Source organism: Diabrotica virgifera, chromosome 1 (genome assembly GCF_917563875.1).
Source record: "Diabrotica virgifera virgifera chromosome 1, PGI_DIABVI_V3a".
NCBI lineage: Eukaryota > Metazoa > Arthropoda > Insecta > Coleoptera > Chrysomelidae > Diabrotica > Diabrotica virgifera.
In genome coordinates this window covers 268,151,747-268,175,060 of record NC_065443.1, presented here as the reverse complement: position 1 = coordinate 268,175,060, position 23,314 = coordinate 268,151,747, and the positions used below count along the sequence as shown (strand labels likewise).

Here is a 23,314-nt window from a genome sequence, read left to right as displayed (position 1 = left end):
TTTTGCAACAAAATTAATAAAAGTCTATTGCAAAAACGAGAACATTGAAAAGAGTCCGAAAATGTAAAAATATAGAGGTGTTTCATTAAAAAGGGAAGTTTGTTTTACCCTGTCAATATATGTTGCCCTGTATATTAAAATTTTTTTGTAAAATATGATCCTATTTATGATCCAACTTTTACTTTTTTGAATCTCTTACGACAAATGAGTAATTAAACTTCTTTGCATTAATGGCTCACCCTGTATATCTCGAGCTGATTAAAAAGAATCGATTGGATTTCACAGAACAATAGCGGCGTAACTGTTTTAATTTCTTCAATTATTTGCCCTCTTATAGTATTTTTTTCGAAGCTAAATAATCAAAGTGTATCTACTTATTATACTTACATATTATACTCCAGTCAATGAGAACAAAAATAGGATATGACCTACGATTTCTATACTATCCCATCGATCTTGATGAAATTTTGGGAATAGATGTACAGGATAGAGGTCTACCCTATGCCGATATATGCTTATTATTTTTTAAGGAGTGAAAATGACTCCTTATTACCAAAATTGAATAAGACTGTAGGAGTGTGTGTGTAATAAGTTGTAACAAATCAAAGTACTTTTTAGTCTGTAGTAGCGTTTGATGAAGTTAAATAAAAGTCTTTTTATACTTTAAGACATTATTTTTGGTTGGCTGAATAATTTTACCCTTATAAACCACTATCTTTTATAACAAAATGTGTAAAAAAGTGATTTATTAATATTTTAATTAACTTAGTATCTAATTTAAATAAATTTTATATCGGTATTGTGGGTCAATATTAATTTTCGTATTGTTTTTTATTTTCCAACCTTTAAAAACAACCCATATCTTTATAAAATAAAAAAAATAAAAATACATTTGAACATATCATTAATTTATTTATCTCTTTATTTACATGGCATTGATACTTTTTTGTCTCTTACAATAAAAAATCCTTTTTTGTAATTTTACATCCCTTAAAACTACTCCTGATTAATTTGGAAAATGTAAAAGTAGAAAAAATATAATGATATTTGTAGAAAAAAATAATAAGATTTATACAAACAATGTATAAAAAATATATAAAATCTTTTTAGACATTTTAAAGAAAAACAGTCATATCACTAACTTATTATAATCTACACCACTGACGCCAGTATAATCCGTTCCTGTTTGGTTTTTAGGGGAGAGCAATTAGAACGAAAATATGCATTGTTTCGGAAAAATTCAAACAAGCTTATATTTTTCTAAAACTTTTTTTGTTACTTTATATACATGTTAAAGTAAAAAGTTCTATTCGCGGATTTGGCCGCTAATTTTTTATTAATTAAAAGACTAAGTTTTTCAACCTAATAAAAATATTTGTAAATTAAATATTTTTAAAAGATTTTTAATTGAAAAACTTTATTGGCCCATTTCCTGGTGACAACCTCCAAGGCTTCTACAATATGCAAGCCAAATGGATGCTGCAGTGAAGACTAAAGGGAAGGAATTCTACACTATGCAATTCACAACCCCCGTCTGCAGCGTGGTAAAGTTCCAACGGAAAATGGACCTAGTTACTCTATAGGAGTAATACTAATATAAAATAAAAATGTATACCATTTTTATTCATTCAGTTGCGGTGCGAAACCAAAACTGTCTTAATTTTTACTCAGATCAAAGAGTGCAGCCAGCACTCTTATCGACGATTTCATCTCTTGTTAGAGGTTCATCAGAGACTGCATAGGCTGCTTTTCTCTGGCCCAGGTAAACATTTTTCGACATATCCATCTCCCACCGCAACTGACGAGATGGTAGTAGGTGCCTAGCGGCATCTGCTAAATAAAAGACTAAGTTTTTCAACCTAATAAAAATATTTGTAAATTAAATATTTTTAAAAGATTTTTAATTGAAAAACTTTATTGGCCCATTTCCTGGTGACAACCTCCAAGGCTTCTACAATATGCAAGCCAAATGGATGCTGCAGTGAAGACTAAAGGGAAGGAATTCTACACTATGCAATTCACAACCCCCGTCTGCAGCGTGGTAAAGTTCCAACGGAAAATGGACCTAGTTACTCTATAGGAGTAATACTAATATAAAATAAAAATGTATACCATTTTTATTCATTCAGTTGCGGTGCGAAACCAAAACTGTCTTAATTTTTACTCAGATCAAAGAGTGCAGCCAGCACTCTTATCGACATTTCACCTCTTGTTAGAGGTTCATCAGAGACTGCATAGGCTGCTTTTGTCTGGCCCAGGTAAACATTTTTCGACATATCCATCTCCCACCGCAACTGACGAGATGGTAGTAGGAACATTTCCTGGTGACAACCTCCAAGGCTTCTACAATATGCAAGCCAAATGGATGCTGCAGTGAAGACTAAAGGGAAGGAATTCTACACTATGCAATTCACAATGAACCAGAAAAGCAGCCTATGCAGTCTCTGATGAACCTCTAACAAGAGGTGAAATCGTCGATAAGAGTGCTGGCTGCACTCTTTGATCTGAGTAAAAATTAAGACAGTTTTGGTTTCGCACCGCAACTGAATGAATAAAAATGGTATACATTTTTATTTTATATTAGTATTACTCCTATAGAGTAACTAGGTCCATTTTCCGTTGGAACTTTACCACGCTGCAGACGGGGGTTGTGAATTGCATAGTGTAGAATTCCTTCCCTTTAGTCTTCACTGCAGCATCCATTTGGCTTGCATATTGTAGAAGCCTTGGAGGTTGTCACCAGGAAATGGGCCAATAAAGTTTTTCAATTAAAAATCTTTTAAAAATATTTAATTTACAAATATTTTTATTAGGTTGAAAAACTTAGTCTTTTATTTAGCAGATGCCGCTAGGCACCTACTACCATCTCGTCAGTTGCGGTGGGAGATGGATATGTCGAAAAATGTTTACCTGGGCCAGAGAAAAGCAGCCTATGCAGTCTCTGATGAACCTCTAACAAGAGGTGAAATCGTCGATAAGAGTGCTGGCTGCACTCTTTGATCTGAGTAAAAATTAAGACAGTTTTGGTTTCGCACCGCAACTGAATGAATAAAAATGGTATACATTTTTATTTTTATTAATTGTTTAAACAATAACAATTGTTTTTTATTAATAATTTTAAAAATATCGTTAAATTCATCATTTTACTTTGATCAAATATGTTTCTATTTTGTTTTTGATTATACTGAATCCGAATATGGCATTGCAATTTGAAAATTCTTATACAGAAGCTCTTATACAGTATGTCTGCGTAACTAGGAACCACATGGAAAACTTTTTTATTGTCAATTTTACGAAAAAAGTTATTTTTCATAAAATGCTCTGGATAGTCAAAAATCTAAAACTCAACCATCAGATATCAAATTTTATCAATTTTATACGAGTTATGTCAAAAATATGAACGTTAAAGAGTAAAGTACCTTTATATTTCAGAATATCAAAAAATGCTTTTATGAAAAGTTGTTTGAAATTAAAAACTATGTTTAAATAATCAATGACATTATTCTAATCGATAAATTTTTTTCAATTATTTCTCAAATTACGGATAGTCATCATCATTTTATTGCAATTATGATAACTATTTTATTATCAGTTTTAGGAAAAAAAGTTATTCTTCATGAAATGCTCTCCCTGGTCTAAAATCTAAGATACAACCATCGGGTATTAAACTTTTTTAATTTTATACGAGGTATGTAAAAAATATAAATTTTTCGTAAGAGTTAAGTGCGTTTATTATTCACAATATTCTAATTAGAAGGATGTAATTGAACACTAAAACAAATGTTTTAATTCCAAACAACTTTTCTTAATAACAATTTTCGATATTGTGAAATTTAGCGATACGTTACCCTTGAGTGAAATTCACATTTTTTGACATACCTCGTGTAAAATTCATTAAATTTGAATTTGATGATTGCATCTTAGATTATAAATATGATGCAGAGTATTTTATAAAGAATAACTTTTTTTCGTAAAACTGATAATAAAAAAGTTATCAATAGGTTCCAAATTATGCAGACATACTGTATAAGAGCTAAAAAATTGTTTTTTGCTGAACATTTATTATTGTTGAAGTTTATTATTAAATGTATTTTAGGTAAGTTTTACAGAAAAAAGTTTTCATCACTTAATATATACATTTTTTAGCTGGTAATTTTCGGTTTTTTTATTACATTTTTGTTATCTTTCTTAATTTTCTCAAAAAGAATAGTCTATTTCATTTCTAAAGTAAAATAATTTAAGGCATTTTAAAGACTACACCCTAACCTTTAAAAAAGCGATTATAAAACTGTAATAGGTCTGTTCATACTTGAGTAATACCGTCTTAAAGTGGTGGTAATTCTATAAAACTACGAGGATTTCAAAAATTACATTTTTTAAGACGTCATATCATTTGAATTAAATTTTTGAGATTTTTTTTTGAATGAAACATCATTTAGTACGATGCTTGGAAGGTAAGTTGTGCAAAATTGAGGGTTTTATAAGAAAAATTGTATTAGTTACACATTTTTAAATCATTTTTAAACAAAATTCATGTAAGGCTCATTTTCCGCCCCCACCGTACTTATGCCCATAAATTTTATTTCTTTTTATTATAACCATAAGATAGCTTGCTTATTCTTCTTTTAGGTTCAATTTGTAAAATTTCATTTGATCCATTAGTTAAAGAACTACATTTAAAAACTCAACCGTGCACTTCGCCGGACGCTAGTTTACAGTGAGCCAATGTTTGTGAGAAGGGTGATTTTAGAAAATTATAGAAGATACAAATTTAACTTTAGAAAATTCTTTATATAAGGTTTTTTTTGTAAAATTTTCTGAACTTTTCAATGGTCAAGTCTGTTTTGTTCTAAAATTTATATTTTCGGAGGTATTTAGAAAAAACATCAAACTTCGCATTCATTTGTTTAATAAAAAATGAAGCACCCACTTCTCGAGTAGAACTTTTTGATATGTTGCTTATTAAACAATTCTTAATGAAGTTACAAAAAGTTCTATCTTGTTTGATTCTTCCGAAGTGAAAATCTATATGCACTCCCCTATTTTTTCCAACTCTGATGTTATACATACGGTATAACAATATTCATTTTAAAGATAACGTACCCTTTGAAAAAACATTTTATACAAAATTTAAAGGACTGTAATACTACATTGACCGTATTAAATCAAAATCTTTAGTTTTTAAAAGGTAAAGGAGCAAGGAAGGTTATACTCGAGCTATCAACCTAACTTAAAGTAGTGATATCTCTGACAGTTTTTATGACATAGTAATAAAATAATCAAAATTTTTGTCAAAAAACCCTACATTTTTCGTATCTCTAACGAATGTATTTATTAACTCTATTTTCGAGTTACACGGAGGAAAAGGCAGATTTAAAAAAATGAAAATGCGCTCTATGATTTGATCTTATTTTTTCGAAAACCAGGTATTTTAAACCAGTCCCACTTTTTGGGGGTACACGACAATTAGACCGAAATCATTAGACCGAAAGCAGTAGACCGAACTCATTAGACCGAAAAGCACTTTACCGAAACCTCACTAGACCGAACAACATTAGACCGAAATGGTACATAAATTAAAAAAGATTGTAGTAAATTATGCTAAGATTTTGTATATATCTGTCTTTTTGTTTATTGTTTTTTTTTGTACTATTTTATATATAGACTGTGTAAATTGTTACTCTGTACAGTCTGATATGAAAAAATTTCATCCGTTAAACAAATTAGTGAAGGTAAAAATAAATTAAGGGTAGAATGACGTTAACATCATTTTAACTGTTTATAATAACCATCCAAATAACGTTTAGTTGTAATTGCATTAGTCTTATTTCTTTTACAGCGACAAGTAAAAAGAACTGCTTTTCGGTCTTCTGCTGTTCGGTCTAGTGATGTTTCGGTAAAGTGCTTTTCGGTCTAATGAGTTCGGTCTACTGCTTTCGGTCTAATGATTTCGGTCTCTTTACAGTAAACCCTTTTTGAGCATAGAAATAACACCAACATAAAAGGTGTTGTATCAGGTATTTAAATTTTGGTGGATGCGGTGTTAAATATACTACTCATTTTTTCTTACAAAATATGAGCGTCCAATCTTTTCTGCACCGTATCTCGATTAGTTCTCGAGCTCATTCAAAATGTCTTTTCAAGCACTACAAAAAGTGTTGTCTGCATTATACCCATAAAATCGATGATTTTTCTGTTATTTACTTCAAACTGAATGCACCAATTCGAGCAATAACAAAAATAAGTCTTCTTTCCCCTACCATACCTCACTTTGTATTGCAACTAGAAAATTTCTGAAAAAATAACGAATCTCTTTGTTTTAGTTTGCTGCAAAATGTTTGTTATATTTTTTCGGTAGATTCATAGTGTTTGTTATTCCGAAAAAAACCGTCCAAAAAGGTGTAAATTTTCGATAAAAATGGCAAATGTATATTCCCGAATAACTCAAAAACTACTGAAGTTTTCAAAAACAAGAACATTCTTTGCTTAGAATTAGATCCTTTAAGGATGCCCAGAGTTAAGTTAAAAAAAAAATTCTACTCCCGAGAAGGGAGTACTCCCAGTCTAAAAGTATATTTTGCAATAGGGTAGGCTTTGTTTCTGAGGCTATTCACTACTTACTGTGCAAATATCAAGTAAATGAATGCATTAGGACGGAATTCGACCCCATTGACTGAACTATAGAGATATTGTAATAATAACGTTAACCATGGGGGTCAAAAAATGACTATACTTTAATACCTAACGGTCCGCTATTTTTGTAATATCTATTTTATAACACAAAATAAGCATGATAGAAAGGTTGGAGAACGTGACTGTCAACGTGAGCGATTCGACTAAGGTCTTCACGAAATTTCTTCGGCGTGAAGAAAAAACCAAAACAATACATCCATTTGTATATCGACTATGGACATTAAGTATAATGGTTTAATGCTTGATCAATGTAAGGCGGCACTGGGGGTCAAAAGAGCTTTACGGTTTTTTATTCAAAGCTAATTGACGATAACAGTGAAGATGTGTTCATTACTTTTGCTTTAGAAATGTAAGACTAACGGTATATGACTAAATGCAAACAAATAGAGGAATTTACACTTTTGTTCAAGAAATTCCGCTTCCTACGTTCATCTACAGAGGCATACAAATTCTGGAGTAAATAAAAAATTGTTTAATTTTCATAAATGAGCTAAGTGAAGTTTCAACTCTGGCTGTTAGTTTCTTTGCAATATTATTATTCTCATTTATTATATTAACATCATCATCAATAATATATTGAGCATTATTATTTTTTTGTTTCTTGGTAAAGATTAGAAACTTGATTTCATGCAGTAAAGTAAACTTGACCTATAAAATTTTTGGACAATTCTCTGAAAATCTTCAATATTCTCTATCCTAAAATGGTGTCATCTGCATACTTCAAGTTATTAATAAGGATTACCTTTACATCAACATCAGTTGTTTCTTTGTTCAGTACCTTTTGCATAATAACTTCCGAGTACAAGTTAAATAGCAATGGAGATAGAATGCAACCTTGCACCCTTTTTTCTAGACCTTTTAGTAATCTTCTTTTAATTTGTATGTTCTCCGAGCCTGCGTTCTCGATTTTTATGTACGCCATCTGGTTATAACAAAGGTTTTCTATTAGTTTTATAGATATTACCTCGCTAATCTATTTGCTTTTGTTTCAAAATTGTCATGAGTTGATTATGCCTTAATATATTAAACGACTTTTCATAATCTATAAACCACGCATACAAATCTGTATTCACATCCAAACATGGTTGCAATAATACATTTACACATAATAAAGTCCCCCTAGTTCCCACTCCAATACCAAAGATCGTTCTGCAAATGAGGGATGTGTTAATCAGATTATATGCGAAACTAATTCTGGAACGAATAAATGAACATTGAAAGATAATAACAAACAAAAATTGATATTACATGACAAGGAATTTTTACGTGGACTGCCAAAAAAAGCATAAAGATAAATTCCAGAAAAAAATCATATTTTGTAGATAATTTCATTCATAGGAGATTCTGGCCAACAGAAAGCTACAGAAATAATAATTAAAGTGATACTTTTTGATAACAGAATTATGATAAGAATTACGTCAGAGAATTTACTCAAGAATTTCGTTAACATACAAAAATGAACATTCAGTGACATTAATGAAAATTAATGTTTTACAACTTGTTACAGAGAACACCAAGAAACACGTTTAGCAAATACTCAGGTGAAGATATCAATATAATATTAGTTAAAATGATTTAAAAAGACTGAATTGAAGTTTTATTAATGAAATAATCTCAGCGAATTACTCTTGATCTCTAAAATTATTATCGACCTGTTGCTCTCGTGTCACTTTGACATACTTTCACTCCCCTTCGGGTCGTGAAATTAAAACTGTCAAAGTGTCACTTGGAAAGCAAATCGATAATATTAGAGCTCTCATGCAATCACTACTGATTATTCTTATAAAAATATTGAAAATTGTTGACGAGTTTTACATGATCTATCTGTAGTATCTTGTGATCTGTAGTGGATAAAGCTATGTAGTGGTCTGTGGTCACTTCTGGTGGATGACCAGAAGTGCAGGTCTCGATAATCTAGTAATAATGGTAAGAGTAAAATACAGCAATATCCATTCAGGCACTCCAACAATTTACATTAAATACTTTTACTATTTGGTGTGACAAGAAAAAACCTTTTTCAATCCTAGCAAAACGTAGCAGTTAGTTTCAGAAAATACGGAACAGATAGCATCTGGACACCCGCTCTGTATGGAGAAACTATTAAAAAGGCGAATGAGTTCCAATATCTAGGAGTAATACTAGATGAGCGGCTTTTATGGAGCACTCACCTGGAAAGAACATCCAACAAAGCGAAATTGTTCCTTTGGCCATGTCGAAAGATATATGGGAAATCATGGATATGGAACCCAAACAAAAGTACTGACTATACATTACTGTAGTCAGACCTATTATTAGATGCATATATCGAGCACTGATATGGTGGTCTATATACCAATAAAAGAAAGAGACTACCAGAGAGAAGCTAAACAAGCTTCAGAGTAAGCGTGCTTAATCATAACAGAAGCGATGTCGACTACCCCAACCGTCTCCATGGAGGTCATACTCAACCCCTTTCCATTACTTATATTAATGGAGAAGAAGGATAACATAAGAGCACACAGAAGGAGGATAAGAAGTCAGTATGCAGTGCGAAAGGATACCAAGACCAATTCTGTAGAGATAATAAGAGAATCATGCAGAGATAAAAATGGTACCAGATGAAATGAAACCTAAATATTATTTCCAAAAACCTTTTACCGTCGTCTTTTTAGAAAGCGACGAATGAAAGTGAGTATACCAAGGAAAACCAAGTTTAAAACTAAGGCCCGCTTGCTCATTTGGAGTTCAAATCTAGTTCAGCGCCATTACCGAGTTCAAGGCATGAAGTGCGTTGTACGGTGATTGGTATGCACTTCATGCCTTGAACTCGACAATGGCGCTGAACTGGAGTTGAACTCCGAATGAGCAAGCGGGCCTAAGCGAGACCAAGTTAGTTTGGAACTGTCTGCAGAATCTGATTCCGTCAAAGTTTGCAGGCTCTGTCATTCTTAAGACGGGGCCTTACTGCCCAGAGTTGGATAGAATAAGGCTCCATACATTTGACCATTATCAACTCAAGCCTTACGATTTCGAAGAAGTGTCACCAAAGGCTATAATATACATATTTTTAACCTAACCTAATATGTTTTTTATATCCATCTTATTCGTTTTTAGGACTCGATTTAAATTAAACAACACGGTATTCTGTCAACAAAAAACTTTTGATCTCTTGTACATTTACCTCATCGTTATGAATCTTTCAAGCAAAATTACAAAGCAGTACAGGGAAGTATTATCCTATCGACAGTAATTATTCTCAAGTCCTCGCAATTTACCAAAGATTGTCCGTTTCCATAATAACTTAATCGATATAAAAATACTTTAGACTAACAATGAGTTAATAATACCCTACCTATCCAATAAATACTTGTTTTCGATAGAAAGAAGCTAAGGAATTTAAGAAACATGCGACATATAAATTAGAAACTACCTACCAGTTGTAATTGGTGTTAAATATATCAGATAGAAATTACATCTGTTTATGTGATCAAACCACTACTGATAATTATTCTTAATACATAGGCATATCAATTATACACAATTAACTGGAGAGGAATGTTTCGACATACGTGATCTTCATATTTTGCTAATAAATAATACGTTGGCAGGTGCTGCAGCGGAGGTATATATTATTAGACCAGGGCGCATCTGTAAAAATATTAGTACATTTGGATGTTGAGAGGTGACTCATATTTTTTTGCAGAAATTGCTTGAAAATAACTCATGTAATAATATTTGAGTTATCCTCTCACTCAAATAGGGCCGGAACATTGTTTAAATAATCAAAATGTAAATATGAAGGAAAAATTCAATTTTTTTCTTCGTTTTTTGATTATAACCTTAAAAGTATTCATTTCCGAGAAAAGTTACCTTAAAGTTGCGTAATTAAATTTTCTACAATATAGGATTAGTTTGTAATTTTAAAAATTGTCACTCTTGTTGCAAAATAGCAATAATTGCGAAAAAAACATACGATAACAATTATCCGCATTTTACGATTTTCAACCATTTATTCTACAGTTAGGACTTTCATATTTCACCCAAAAAACTATATGATATAATAAAACCATACCGTAAATTTCATTAAGATCAGTTGAATAGATTTTGCCAAATAAATTTTGCAATCCAGCTTTCGCAAAAATATTCATTTTTTCAAAATGTTGCAGGACTGAAAATAAAGCAGACAGCAAGTTGATTTTTTTACATGTAGTAGAATATCGTACCTTTCATTTGCAATTTGCAAAATTAAAATCGGTTAACTATCACGACGTCAAGAATTTTTTTAAATAAACACTAATTTTTGGTGCTACGCGCAGGACAGCGTATACGTTTGCTCTGATTGGGCATTCCAATGACCTTTGATAATGATTGATAAATTTTACTTTTTAGTACATTTCGATATAAATAAATAAATTTGTTTATTGCAAAATAAAAACACATACTCTGTCCTTTGAAATAACACTTTTTTAGCAAAAACTTTATTTGTTCATATATTTTAACTTCGAGAATAAAAGTTTAATATTTTTAAACAAAATATGCAATTGTTTAAACAATATTTCAGAAACAATAATCAAATTAGTTGGATTTTTGTGGAATTAAAATATTAAAATACAACAAAATACAGAGCAAGAAAATATTATATTAGATATTTGAAGTTTGGAAGAAATTTTGGTGGAAATCAACTCGTGTGAATCGAACACCGCTGTCCTGCGCGTAGCAAAAAAAATTAAGGTTTATGTAAAAAAATCCTGACACCGTGGTAGTTAACCGATTTTAATTTTGAAAATTTTAAATGAGAGGTAGAGTATTCTTCTATATATAAAAAAATTTCAACTTCCTAGCTTCTTTATTTGCAGTCCTGCAACATTTTGAAAAAATGAATTTTTTTGAAAGCTGGATTGCAATATATTTTTTGCAAAATCAATTGAACGGATTTTAATCAAATTTACAGTAGTGTTTTATTATATCCTTACACTTTTCTGGGTAAAATATGAACGTCCTAAGTGTACTATAAATGGTTGAAAAACGTAAAATGCAAATATTTTTTTATGGTGTTTTCGCAAATATTGCTATTTTGCAACAAGGGTGACAATTTTCAAAATTTTTAACCAATCATATATTATAGGAAATTTAATTACGCAACTTTTATGTTAGTGCAACTTTTCTCGAAAGTGGATACTTTTAAAGTTATAATCATAAAACGGAGAAAAGAATCGAATTTTTCCTTCATTTTTTTACATTTTGATTATTTAAACAATGTTCCGGACCTTTTTGAGTGGGACGATAACTCAATTATTAGTATATTAGTTAATTCCAAGCAATTTCTGCAGAAAATATGAGTCACTTCTCAAATTCCATCTCAAAATAGATGCGCCCTGGACTATATGAGAAGTAAAGGGTATGGAGATGGAGGGTTCACAAATATAGTGCCTCCATTATCATAATGGCCTGTAAATTTATTGTTGAAAATTTGAAGTTATCAGAACCCACTTAAATCCTAATTAAATAATTCTGGAAAGTATGAATGTTTTAAATTCTAAGAATCTAAACTTGATAAACTACTTAAAATTTATAATCTTTACTATCTTATTCCTATTTTTAAGTGCAGTGCCATCTTCCAATCGGAGGTTGGATATCATCCTCACTATCTTTACTCTTCTTGTAGAAGGGGACTGGCAAGGCAGAAAGAGCTGGAGATCACGCTTGAGTAAATGAATACAGTGAAAACTGTGGAAATCCTTAGTATATATAATATCTTTACTCTATCTACTGCTGCCTGAAGAGTTATATATACTGCATTTAAACCAGTACCTTAAATTTCTCAACCATGACACTTGTCTTCTTCCTATACTCCTTCCTGTTTTAATCCTTTCCTGTATTATCAGTCTTAGCATTTCATATCGCTCTCCCATCATTACGTGTCCCAAATCTTGTAACTGTATTTAGACAAGGCGAAAACGGCGGGTTCGTTATGAAAAATATTCCCATGAGATTTTTTTGCATAATCACATTCGTAAGACATCCCAGAATAAGGTTCAAGAAGTCGCTCACGTGAAAAGTGGTCCAAATTTTTTTTAACAATTTTTTTTGATCAAATTGCAAAAATCAATATTTTTGTCTCGGAAAATTTTTTTGAAGGTTTTTTGGACCATTTTGGATAAATAAGGTCTCGTATAATTATTTTTCTCTAAAGTTGATTGTTTTCGAGTTATAAGCAATCTAAAATGGAAAAAAACGAAAAATGGCGATTTTCAACGCTTAATAACTCGGTGAAAAGTTATTATTATGAAAGTCAGAAACTGACTAAATCAAAGTATAATGCCCCCCAATACAAGAAGAAATTTTTGCCATTATTTTATTTCTAAGCTGTTATTTTTAAGTAATAATAATGAGCGCCATGCACGTGTTGGCGGCCGTAAATGCTGAGTGCGAGAGAGATGCCATTCCGGCAGTCCATTTGTGCATCTTACTTGCACTCACATTTACAGCCGCGTCAATACGATCTAACCGCCCATTGTTATTAATTAAAAATAACAGCTTAGTAATAAATTTATAACACAGATTTCTTTAGAATCATGCAGCGGAGGCTTTAAATTTTGATTTAGTCACTTTCTAACTTTCATAATAATAATTTTTAACCGAGTTATTAAGTCTTAAAAAGGGTCATTTTCGCGTTTTTCAAATTTTAAATTGCTTATAACTCGAAAAAGATCAACTTTAGAAAAAAATTATAAGAGACCTTTTTTGTCAAGAATGATCCAAAAAACCGAAAAAAAGTTCGGCTGAGCCAAAAATATTGATTTTTGCAATTTTATTAAAAAAATTGTTAAAAAAAAATTGAACTACTTTTCACGTGGGCGACTTCTTGAACCTTATTCTGGGATGTCTCACGAGTGTGATTATGCAAAACAATCTCATGGGAATATTTTTCCCAACGGACCCGCCGTTTTCGTCTTGTCTAATTATAATTTATTGTGTTTATTATTTGATATTATTTGCTCATTTCTCTCAATACTTCCGTGTTCATTTTCCAATATGCCCCTGCTATTCTAAGCACCCTTCCGTAACAGCACATTTCAAATGACTGTGGCTAATTTATGGGTTCTTGCTTCAATGTCCAGCTTTGAAGTCCCTATTGTAGTATCGAAATAACGTAGCATCTCGTAGCTCTTACTCAAAGTCCTTGTTGCAGAGAATTGTTTTTATTTTAACAAACGCATTTCTTGCTATTTCTATCCCGGCCCTTATTTCTCTTGTTTGATTATTAATTTCTGAAATACAGGTTTGTTTTATATTTGTTTTCTTAGTTATTATCGGTCGTTTTATATTTATCTTATGTTGTTAAGATATCGTTCGTTAATTATTATTCCTTTACTTTCAGATAGTAATGCTTCTTCAGAAATAGCTTCACTATACACTGACGAGAATTGAAACCATAATCCATCCCCGCCCAACTAATCTTCTGATTTCAGTTTTTGGAAAAGGTTCGTTATTTATTACAATGTGCGCTCTTTGATTTGTCTCTCTTTATTGCAAACATACAGTCCAGTCCACGATCCTGTACCCGTGCGTCATTAATACCTGGCGGGATAAAACACATACTTTTTATCTAGCACCATTCTTGTCCACGCATGAAACTAATGATAAACCAGCTACCGCCTGTTATTAAATAAAAACACATCTTATTTTTATGAACGCTCTAGATCCAGTACATTGAAAGGAGATAGGTACAAAAAAAGACGCTTGGGGATGTGTTTAGATTTTAACTACAATCTGTGATGTTTCTGGTTTGTTCACTTTTGTGGCTGTCAGGTTTTTGAATTTTTTTGCTGTTTTTTTGTCGAATTTTTGCATTTTGAAGTTTTTTATAGTACACAAACAGCTGTTTTCACAAATAATCTTATACTGAAGTTTGAAATTTTACAGTAAGTGTATTTTACTCTGCCATTAATTTTTACAACATACAAAACTAAACTCATTCACATAATTTTTCCATTTTGACGTGTTTTATATAACACAAACAGTTGTTTTCACAACTAATTTTATATTGGAGCTTGAAATTTTATGGTAAGTTTATTTTATTTTGCCATTAATTTTTACAACATACAAAGCTAACCTCATTCACAGGGAATGGTTGTGTTTAAGTTTCCGCCAAAGTGAATAAAATGACAAAAAGAAAATATGATATTGATTTTTTTTATAAATTGTTTCCCTGTACCAATTAGTTCGGATTATCGACGCTCTACTGTAGCTGCAATTCTGCATCAAAATTTTAGAGCGAAACTTACATTTGACATTCTATTTATTTGATAACGTTAAATTTTATAATATAACCCGTGATCGGAGGCTTAACCAATTTCTAGCACTTACCGTTTAATAAATTTCCGACTTATTTCGTATGCTTTTAATGATAACGCACGGGTAAAGAACTCTGGACCCAACTCTATACATTCACATTCATATCCATGAATATTTGAGTCATCACATTAAAAGCAAATAACGCCTGGCTGGTTCCCAGTCCGCTTTTGAACCCAAACTAACTATCGCCTATTCCTTCTTCCAGTTTTTGCAAATCTAATTATCTTTGTTTTTATGTTGACGACTTTCCTCCATTAAGTTTCCTCGGTCATCCATTGTTTCCTTTTATATCTGGTTGGAGTCAGAATTTAGTTTTGACTTTTATCTACTTAGTTCTGTCTTTATTAATATCCATTTTGTATTCGTTTCAGTATTTTGTACAATTTGTTCTTAAAAATATTCATTACATCTTTATTTCTAGGATCAAGGAAATAAGTATTTATAGATTAATCTGTAAGTTAACTTATAGTTGATATTATTAGCAAAATATTATTACAATATGGCGTCCATGCAATTATGATCATAGCTCCCGTTGAAAGCTTTATGAGAGACTGTTCGCATTGAAGGGCAAGAATAAAAGGCTTTAACCGATAGGCTTGTGAATAAAACAGCAGCTATAGAAGAAACTGCTGCTAGGACTTGTGTGGTAAAACAAGTTTATGGAAGTGTTTGGAATTATGGACTCACATCGTCTGCGCATATGGAGAACAAAATATTTAACTAAAATAAAAAAGTACTACTTGCCAACTAATTTGTGAATTTCACCTCTGAACCGAAATGAAACATACGCTGTTTTTGAATTTTAAATTAAAATAGTATTTTCAAAGATACCAATACACGTGCATGTGTATGCCAGAGGACAAAAATGATAGAAAAGGTAACTTCCATAAAATATTTGAGACCAGATAATTAGTGTAACTAAAAAAAATCTGTTAAGAATCCAACATACGAATCCAACACTCATGAACATGAAAAGAGTTTTTGCAACATCAGACCATCAAACCTAGAGCTCAGTATCCGAATGATTAGATAAATATAACATTTTCTGTCTTCCTCTATGGCTGCGAAAATTTGACAATGGATTCTAAACAGAAAAACGAATAGATGCCTTTGATATGTATTTAAACAGAGGATGCTACAATTCCATAGGTACAAAAAAAGACCAATGATGAGGTATTTCTTCGGTGCGTGAGAACACAAAAAGAACACTAAGCATAATTAAAGCTAGGAAAATACAATACAATCTTGTGTTGTTGGTAGTTTGTTGTTGGTACTACTCCAAATCATATTGGGAGGTAAAGTTCAAGTCAAAAGATAGACGCAGAAAGGAAGAAAAGAGGTAGGAAAACTGAAAGACTTAAAGAGATGGTTAACTGCTCATCTGGAGAAAGAATTTGATCGGCTGTTTCCAAAGCTACAATTGCGGTTTGTGCACAAACCTTTGTAAGGAGACGGCGCAAAAAGATGAAAAAGTGGTCCTGAGTATATATTTATAGCTTAACTTAATCCCAAACACATAACGAAAACACTAATAATTTTAGAGGACTTGAGAATAATTGAGATTGACGAAAAAGACTTGCGAATTATTATCTCAAAAATATGTTGGCAAGAAATGGCAACAATTAAAATAGCGTACAAAACATTCGAAGACACACGAATCCGACAAGGCTGTGAGAGAAGCATTAGATGTACAGAGAAGCATTAGATGAAGTCCAAGGTGCAATCAAAATTCGGAACCAGCATAGAAAACATCAGGTACGCTGATTATACCGTCTAAATAGCAAGGAACGCACAATAACTATGAATAAATTCTATCAAGAATCGAATAAGAGAGAAAACATTAAACACTCAAACATAGAGCTCAGAATCCTTAAGACTAAATGTTACGTTTTTCTGTCTTGCTCTGCGGCTGTGAAAGTTCGACAATGGACTCTGAAAGACAAAAGAGAAAAGATGCCTGTAAAATGTATATTCACAAACAGATGCTAGAATTCCATGAGTACAAAAAGTTAACAAAGATGAGGTACTTCAGTGCATAAGTTAACAAAAAAAATTGCTAAGCATGATAAAAAAGGAAATACAATACTTTATCTTGTGTTCAGAGGTGAAAGATATTAATTACTCCAAAGCGTATCGGACGGTAAAGTAAAAGACAGAAGATAGAGGTAAAAAGAAAAGAAGTAGGTAGGAAGACGTCAGAATTCGTGGCTGAAAGACATGAAGAAATAATTAACCGCTCATCAGCAGGAATCTTTCGTGAAGCAGTTTCCAAAGTTACAGTTGCCATTTGGATTGCCAGCCTTCGAAAGGAGATGGTGCAATAAGAAGAAATGGTCCTGAATATGTATAGTATAACTGACTCCCAGTTGGACTGCATATCAGGTGTGAAAATTCTGTTTACTGCCTTAAAATTCTCAGTTTTTTTATGAAAGTAATAGAGTTGTCACTATTATCTCGAAGGGGTACTTATCTTTTTTAGTTTTGTAGAGTTTCTGTTAATATATTAATGATTTGACAATTTTAGAACTAACAGTTTCAGTGTTCTTGCAATTATTTAATATAGTCTCTATAGTCTTAAAGACAGAATAGGGTACAAGACGGTTTCTAGAACGTGGAGGGCACATTTAAGTAATTATTGTGCAATTTTTAATATTTAAAAGTCTACGGTTATTTTATAACTTGCATATTTATTTTTACCAGAGTATTCGATTATTTTCAACTTTTGTAACGTGTAAAACCTAGCAGCGACAATACAAACAAATCCTGCAAGGTTTAGAAATAAGCAGTTGTTCTTATACCTATAAGTGTGTACTAAAATTGACCTACTTGTTGTCCAAAAATGGTATTATCATCAGCGTCAAAACACTAGGCAACGACACATATTATGTAGTGCACATGTAAAAGAATCTTAAGTTATTCGCACAATAAGGAATCTCGAAACATACAATTCACGTCAAAAAACACATAACGGGCACACTAATACTCTTAGCGGTCCTCAATATAGATATAGATGCAAAGATCGAAACTTGAGAACAACTGAAATTGACGAAAAAGACTTGCGAATTATCTCAGAAAATATATTGCCACCAAACGGCAACAATTAAAATAGAGCACACAACATTCGAAGATATACGAATCCGACAAGGCTGCGTTTTGTCACCGCTATTATTTGAACTGTATTCGGAATCTATGTTTAGAGAAGCATTAGAAGAGGTCCAAGGTGAAATCAAAATTCGTAACCAGCGTAGACAACATCAGGTACACTGATGATACCGTCTAAATAGCAAGCAATGCACAATTACTATGAATAAATTCTATCAAGAATGGAACAAGAGAGAAAACAATAAATATTTAAACATGGAGCTCAGAATCCTTTTACTAAATCTTACGTTTTCTCTGTCTTGCTCTATGGCTGTAAAAGTTCGACAATGGACTCTGAAAGACAAAACAGAAAAAATGCCTGTAAAATGTATATGCACAAACAGATGCTAGAATTCCATGAGAACAAAAGGTTAGCAAAGATGAGGTACTTCGGTGCACAAGTAAAAAAAAGAATTGCTATGCATAACAAACGAGAGGAAATACAATATTTGGGACTTGTGTTGAAAGGTGAAAGATATGAATTACTCCAAATCGCATTGGACGGTAAAGTACAAGACAAAACATAGAGGTAGAAAGGAAGGAAGAATGGACGAAGACGTCAAAATTCATGGATGAAAGACATGAAGAAATGGTTAGCTACCGATCTGCAGAAATCTTTCGTGAAGCCTTTTCTAAAGCTACAATTGCCATTTGGAGTGCCAGCCAATAAGAAAAAGAAGTGGTCTCTTTGAATATGTATAGTGTCACTGACTTCCAAATTGGGCTTTGAATCAGGTGTGAAAATTCTGCCTGGTATCTTAAAGTTCTCACTTTGCTGATGAAAAATAATTGAGTTGTTCACCATTACCTCGAAGGGGTACTTATCTTTGTTAGTGTTGTAGAGTCTCTGATAATGTATTATTGAAATCATCTAATGTTATATTAATGATTTGATAATTGGAAAGCCAACAGTTTCAGTATTCTTACAATTATTTAATATAGTCTCTATAGTTATAAAGATAGAGTATTGTAAAAATTATCTGAACGAAGAGGACAAATTTAAGCAACTCTGCAATTTTCAGTACTTCAAAGTCTACAGTTATTTTGTAATTTACATATTTACAAAAGTATTTGACTACTTTAAACTGTTTTCATGTGTAAAAGTCTAGCAGTGATATTACAAAAAAATCCTGCAAAGTTTAGAAATAAGCAGTTGTTCTTATACCTATAAGTGTGTAATAAAATTGACTTACTTGTCCAAAAATGGTATTTCATCAGCTTCAAAACACCAGGCAACGACACATATTAAGAAGAGCACATGTAAAATAATCTTAAGTTATTCGCACAATAAGGAATCTCGGAATATACAATTCACGTTCAGAAGAAGAAGAAGAAGAAGAAGAAGAAATATACAATTCACGCCAAGTAACACATAACGGAAACACTAATGCTTTTGAAGAACTTGAGCATCTGAAATTGACGAATGAGACTTGCGAATTATCTCAGAAAATATATACGAATCCGAGAAGGCTGCGTCTTATCACAGCGCTATTATTTGAACTGTATCCTGAATCAGGGAGCATTAGATGAGGTCCAAGATGTCAAGGTCCAATCAGCATAGACAACATCAGGTACGCTGATGATACCGTCTAAATAGCAAACAACGCACAATAACTATGAATCATTTCTATCGAGAATCGAACAAGAGAGAAAACATTAAACATTTAAACATAGAGCTCAGAATCCTTATGACTAAATATAACGTTTTCTCTATATTGCTCTAAGGCTGTGAAATCTCGACAATGGACACTGAAAGACAAAAAAAAAAGATGCCTGGAAAATGTATATGCACAAACAGATGCTAGAATTTCACGAGAACAAAAAGTTAACAAAGATGAGGTACTTCGGTGCATAAGTAAACAAAAAGAATTGCTAAGCATAGAAAGAAAGGAAAAAGGTAGGAAAGCATAAGGAAATACTTAACCACTCATCGGAAGAATTTTTTCGTGCAGCAGTTTCCAAAGCAACAGTTGCCATTTGGATTGCCAGCCTTCGAAAGGAGATGGTGCAATAAGAAGAAATGGTCTTGAATATGTATAGTATAACTGACTCCCAAATTGGACTGCAAATCAGGTGTGAAAATTCTGTTTACTGCCTCAAAATCCTCTGTTTCTGATAATATACTATGCGAATAAAATATTAATGATTTGATAATTTTAGAACTAACAGTTTCAGTGTTCTTGCAATTATTTAACATAATCTCTATAGTCATAAAAACAGAATAGGGTACAAGACGGTTTCTAGAACGTGGAGGACACATTTAAGTAATTGTGCAATTTTTAGTATTTAAAAGTCTACGATTATTTTATAATTTAAATATTTATTTTTTACCAGAGTATTCGATTATTTTCAACTTTTGTAACGTGTAAAACCTAGCAGCGACAATAAAAAACAAATCCTGCAAGGTTTAGAAATAAGCAGTTGTTCTTATACCCATAAGTGTGTACTAAAATTGACTTACTTGTTGTCCAAAAATGGTATTATCATCAGCGTCAAAACACCAGGCAACGACACATATTAAGAAGTGCACATGTAAAAGAATCTTAAGTTATTCGCACAATAAGGAATCTCGGAATATACAATGCACGTCAAGTAACACATAACGGAAACATTAATCCTTTTAGACGACTAGAGAATAACTGAAATTGACAAAGAAAACTTGCGAATTATCTTATAAAATATATTGGCATCAAACGGCAACAATTAAAATATATCAGACAACACTCAAAGATATGCGAATCCCACAAGGCTGCGTATTATCACCACTATTATTTGAACTGTATTCGGAATCTATGTTCAGAGAAGCATTTGACGAGGTTCAACGTGAAATCAAAATTCGGAACCAGCATAGAGAACATCAGCAGTTTTCAAAGCTAAATTGACATTTGGATTGCCAGCCTTCGAAAGAAGACGGCGCAGTTAGAAGACAAAGTGGTCCTGAATATGTATAGTATAACAGACTTCGAAATTGGACTTTTAATCAGGTGTGAATTACCTCAAAGTTCTCTATTTGCCGATTAAAATAATTTGAGTTGTCACCTTTAGCTCGAAGGGGTGCTTATCTTTTTTAGTCTTGTTGAGTTTCTGATAATGTATTATGGGAATAAAATATTAATGATTTGATAATTTTATAACTAACAGTTTCAGTTTTGTTACAATTATTTAATTATTCCCTATAGTTATAAAAAGCGAAAGAAAGAATAGGGCAAAAGGTTTCTAGAGCGTGGAAGACAAATTTAAGCAACTCTGTAATTTTTAGTACTTCAACGACTACGGTTATTTGACTATTTTCAACTATTCTAATGTATAAAAGCTAGCAGCTACAATACAAACAAATCCTGCAAAGTTTAAAAATAAGTAGTTGTTCTTATGCCTATAAGTGTGTACTAAAATTGACTTACTTGTTGTCCAAAAATGGTATTATCATCAGCGTCAAAACACCAGGCAACGACACATATTAAGAAGTGCACATGTAAAAGAATCTTAAGTTATTCGCACAATAAGGAATCTCGGAATATACAATTCACGTCAAGTAACACATAACGGAAACACTAATACTAGTACACCGTTCTTACCCATTCATGTCACAGGGTATACCGCGTGCGTATCGACTCTCCTTCAAACGAGATCTTTTCTTTCTTCTTTCTCTGCAGGATGGTCAGTAACTGAAGACTTCGGTACTGGCGGTCAGTGAGAAGACTGGTAAGGCGAGTAGCACAGAGACGGTCTGGTTCTTTTGGACTATGTAGTTTACGGTATTTTTTGTAGCGCTAGTCCGTCTGGTCAGAGATGGCAACAGTTGGCAAGTTTAGTTGTTAACCCAGACAGAACAATGATATCTGTGAGATATCTGCACACTGTGCTCGAAATCTTTCAAAGGCGACCTATTTTCTCTTTGATTTTTGTAAAAATTTATGAAAAGAACTAAATATAATCAACTCTTATTAAGTTCTTGTAAACTTTAATAACTATAGTTTTAATAACTCTTAGTTCTTGTAAACCTTTGGTTGAAAATTTTAGGGTAGTATTAACAAGATACCTCTGTAGTTTTTATTCTATTTTTTACCTCCTTTTTTGAATAGTGGAATAAGTTCGCCCGTTCTCCATTCTTCCAGGTGTTGTGTTATAATTTTGTTAATTACCTAATGCTTTTAATAGGGAACTTGCATAAATTTTTAAATTCGAAAAAATGTTATAAATCACAACACAACATAATTTAAAACATGTATCAAAGATAAAAAAGTTTTGTTTGTCTTTCGTTTGGCCCCTAAAGACGATTAAAAATTCAAATTAAAACAGGTGGTCCAAAACGCTTCGTGACGTCACTTGGTTTTACATTTACATTTTTCCAATAAAGTAAACAGAATTTTAAATTAGACGTTATAAACGTCAGTAGAAAATACATTTATGTGACGTTACAAGTGTTTTTGATCGTTTGAACTATTCATAGAAAAATTCGTACTTTTACAAAAAGGTTTTATTTTCAATAGTAAACCTTCGTTCCTTTCCTTCAAAAACAGTATAAAACTACAATTTTAACAAACTGGTATATATTATTACAATGACATACGATAAATGTCATTAGAATATAAAAATTTTTGGCTTATTCCACGACGATGAGTTTGCCAAATACCCAAGTAGGTGGAGGCCAATAAACTAAAGAAGGAGAAGAAGAATATACCTAAATATAAGGTTGTGTCTAGGTATACGTTACCGTGTACGCAAATAAAAAAGTTAGAGTGTCAGTGATTTCTTATTTTTTATTTGTTTAGTGTTTGTTTTTAAATTAACTACGGAGTGTGGACAATTATTTAGTTCTTTTAATGAGTTTAAGAACATTTTAAAACAGTACGAAAAAGATAAGAGACTATAAATTAATATATATTTTTTTTAGTTATAAATGAAATAGTATGTATTACCGTAAAAGATTAAAATAAAAAGAAGACCTAAAGCTTTCACAATAATAATTAACTTGTTCTGAAGCTATTATCCTTGTGGCATTTTTGTAATCAACTATTCTAGATGGGAACTAAGCCACAATTTAACCAAAAAATGATTTTATTAACGTTTCGACGTCTAAATCGGACGTCGTTTTCAAAATACAAAATATTATTAAATTAAACAAAAATGGTGTTGCTTAGTA

At 31.9% G+C, this 23,314-nt stretch overlaps 1 protein-coding gene across 3 annotated transcripts in view; it reads right to left on the bottom strand.

The window, feature by feature from the left end:
- LOC126884417 (uncharacterized) overlaps window positions 1-21,853 on the bottom strand; it is a 592,334-nt gene extending 570,481 nt beyond the window's left edge. Inside the window, exon 1 of one of the 3 annotated variants that reach the window (XM_050650324.1) lies at window positions 21,573-21,853. The gene's annotated coding sequence lies outside the window, so the exon portion shown is untranslated. Of the gene's footprint in view, window positions 1-17,856; window positions 17,917-20,632; window positions 20,755-21,572 lie in introns of those variants that run through there. The other 2 variants (XM_050650330.1, XM_050650336.1) reach the window with 2 other exon arrangements.
- Window positions 21,854-23,314: the final 1,461 nt, after the last annotated feature.